The sequence below is a fragment of the Phascolarctos cinereus genome, unplaced genomic scaffold (genome assembly GCF_003287225.1).
Source record: "Phascolarctos cinereus isolate Bilbo 61053 unplaced genomic scaffold, phaCin_HiC Scaffold_726;HRSCAF=1367, whole genome shotgun sequence".
In the NCBI taxonomy this organism is placed as follows: domain Eukaryota; kingdom Metazoa; phylum Chordata; class Mammalia; order Diprotodontia; family Phascolarctidae; genus Phascolarctos; species Phascolarctos cinereus.
In genome coordinates, this window is record NW_027556098.1 from 398,806,990 (window position 1) to 398,810,674 (window position 3,685).

Here is a 3,685-nt window from a genome sequence, read left to right on the forward strand (position 1 = left end):
CTCCATGAACAGGTCTCTCCCATCCCATCACACTATCACCCTATGCTTCTTTTTGGATCCAAATTCTTAGAAAATGGTATGTGTACCCATTGATTCCATTTCCCCTCCTTTGACTTACTTAGCAACCCCTCGTGTCCTATGTTGTGCCATGAAGCTAACATTTAATTCCTTGGCCACCCAGGTTAATTGGCAATTAGAGGCACGAGGATTGATTGTTGTGAGCCAGGGTGCTAGTGGGAAAGAGGTCATTTTAGCTAACCCTCATGCCATCATATCATCAAAAATGACCCCCGGGTTCCAAGGTAATGTGGAGCAGACATAGGATAATGTTAGCTAGCTTTTCACCAATACACTTTCTAGGTTCATCACTAATGTAAAACTGGTATCTCCAAAGACATCAACGATCACTAAAATGTCAAATACAAAGGCCTTTTTATTTTCTCGAGCCCCATCTTTCTTGACACTTCTATAGCGTATGAGATTGTTGACCAGTCATTCTTTTTTCCTGTGAATGCTCTGGGTTTTCATGACTTGTTTTTCTTAGGTCTATCTGACCACTCCTCAGTCTTTTTTGCTGAATCCATGCACTGCCCCTCCCAAACTATGGTTTCATTCAAAAGCTCTATTCTGGATCTCTCTTCTTTTCTTTATATATCTTTAATTTCGCGTGATTTCATTAGCTGTCATAGCTTTAACAATCCTCTTTATGTAGATTAATCCTAGGTGGCACAGTGAATAGAGTGCAGGACCTGGAGTCAGAAAGACTTGAATTCACATCTGATCTCAGCCATTTACTAGCTCTGTGAGCCTAGGCAAGTCACTTCACCCTGTTTGCCTCAGTTTCCTCATATGTAAAATTAGCTAGAGAAGGCAATGGCAAACCACTCCAGTATCTTTGCCAAGAAAACCTCAAATGGGGCCATGAAGAGATGGACATGACTGAAAAATGACTGAACAACAACAAAATGGAGATAATAATAGCACTTACTTCCCAACGTTGTTGTGAGGATCAAATGGGATAAAAATTGCAAATTGCTTAGTAAAGTCCCTAGCGCACAGTAAGGGCTATATAAATGTTAGCTGCTCTTGTGGTTGTGGTTGTTGTAGCACATACCCTTTTCCTATTCTCTTCCCAGCTCCAGCCCTTTATTACCAACTGCCTGTTGAACTTTGACAGCTGTATTCCATGTCAAACATGCATTTCAAACTCATCATGTGAAAAGCAGATCTCATTATCTAACCTGCAAAATCCACCCCTCTTCCCAACTTCCCTGTTTCTGTCAAGAGCACCATAGTGCTTCTACATGGCCAAGTTGGCAAGCTTTGAGTTATCCTCAATTCTTCACTCTTTCCCTCCCCTCATCTCTAATCATGTTACTAACTTGCATTAATTCTGCCTCCCCAACTTCTCTTGCATCTATTTCCTTGTCTCTACTCATAAGGCCTCTACCAGGCCCTTGCCAGGATTGTTGCAATGGTCTTATAATTAATGGCCTTCCTTCAAGCCTCTCCCTTATGCAATCCCAACTTCAACAAGATGACAAAATAAAATTCCTAAAGCACAGGTCTGACCATGTCACTCCCCCTCCCACCCTCTCCACCTCACTCAGAAAGTTCCAGTGGTTCTCTATCATTTCTAGAACAAAATGCAAACTCTGATGGCATGTAAAGCTCAAAAATTAAGCTGGTACCATATTGTGAAGGACCCCATGGCTCAGTCAGTTTGGCCTAGCTGTTTCTTATACAAAACAGTTGCCAATTCTCTGTTTTCTCGCAGGTCATTCTCCTAGATTCCTAGATTTCACTCCCTTACCATCCCCACCTATCAGAATGTCTGTTCAGTTGTTTTTCAATCAAGTCCAACTCTTCATGACCCCATTTGAGGGTTTCCTGAAAAAGATGTTGGAGTGGCTTGCCATTTCCTTCTCCAGTTCATCTTACAGATGAGGAAACTGATGGAAACAGATTAAGTGACTTGCTGAGGCCAGATTTTGTCTGAGGCCAAATTTGAACTCATGAAGGTAAATCTTCTTGGTTCCAGTCCTGGCACTCTATCCACTGTACCACCTAGCTACCTCTAGAATGGCTAGCTTCTTTCAAAGCCCAAGTGTCATCTCCTTCATTAGGACTTCCCAGATCCCATCAGCTTCTATACAACCTCTTACAATTATTTGGCATATATTTTGTGACTCTTTATATGTGTTCAGGTCACTTTTCCTCATCTATGTCCCACAGCAGGAAATTGTAAGCTTCCTAATTTCATTTTTATCCTTATACACGCAGTACCTCACATAGTAGGTACTTAATAATTGCTTATCAATTGATTGCACCTGTCTTAAAAGCTTGTAGCTCTTAATAGCGGAAATCTCTCCCACTTAGATACCGGGCAGTGGTGCATTTTATAGCTTGGAATGAACCAGCTGTCACAGGTGGGATGGATGGGGGGGGTTTAGAACTGTAAGGGTTCTCAGAAATTATTGAATCCAAATCCTCCACCTCAATTTAAAGCTGAGGAAACTGAATCCTGAAGAAGTGAAGTGACTTCCTCAATATCACAAAAGTTAGCTCTCCGTCTCCGGGAACCGCCGCGAGCAGCCCCCCACCGCCATGTCGGCCCACCTGCAGTGGACCATCCTTCGGAACTGCTCCAGCTTCCAGATCAAGTGCAGCTAGCGGACGTACAGCACCGTGCCCAGCAACCTCACGGCCCGAAACTCTTTCCGCTACAACGGGCTGATCTACCGAAAGACGGTGGGCATCGAGCCGGCCGCCCACAGCAAGGGCATCGTGGTGGTGCTGAAGCACCGGGCATGTCAGAGGAAGCATGTCACTTCCTACGTGAGGACCACAATCAACAAAAATGTTCGGGCCATCCTCAATAGTGTCTAACACGTGGCTACTCTGCTCCGGGCCAGCGCCATCCTGCCGAGCCAGAAGCCAATGGTGGTAAAGAAGAAGTGAGCTCGCCCCTCTAAGAGCACCTGAGGTGCTGGGCCTGCCTTTGGCTAATAAAGTCAAACAGCCCAAAAAAAAAATCACAAAAGTTAAAAGTGAAAGGCCAGAATTTGAGGAATGGCATGCTCTATGTCTCAATCTTTCATTGTTTCCATTCCAACACGTTATTCTGCTTCTCTCTCTCTTTGGGTTTCATTTTCCAAAAGAAGGAGTTGAATGAGAGTTGAGGTTTCTTAACCATTTCTGTGTCATGGATCCCTTTGGCAGGCTGCTTAAGCCTATAGACCCTTTCCCAGAAAAGGCAAAATAAAAAACATAAAAATAAAATTCAAAAGATTGAAAAGGAAATCAATTGCATTTAAATTCAGCTATCAAAACCTATCAAACTCAGGTTAAGAGCCCTTGGAGTAGATGTTTTCAAATTTTCTTTCTCACTATAAATCTTCTCATCGTACTAGTTCTTATGACTCAACCTTTTATAATGTTGTTCAATGGTTCATACTATATATTTTCCCATTTATTTTTGGAGGCTCTTTATCATGGGATGAAAGCAATATGGAGATAATCTATGGGAATGCCTTGTGAAACATGGATGCTTATTTTAATTGGGCATCTGTTCTACATAAGGCCTTGGACACTGTGCTTTCAGAGAACTTCCTCATTTCTCCAAGATGTTTTGTTCCTTCTTTGCCAACTTCCTGAATCCTATGGAGCTTGGTGTTGTAAAGCA

General features: G+C 42.7%; 1 pseudogene; it reads left to right on the top strand.

The window, feature by feature from the left end:
* The first annotated feature begins 2,607 nt into the window (after positions 1-2,607).
* Positions 2,608-2,889, top strand: LOC110198028 (large ribosomal subunit protein eL28 pseudogene; annotated as a pseudogene).
* The last annotated feature ends 796 nt before the right edge of the window (positions 2,890-3,685 follow it).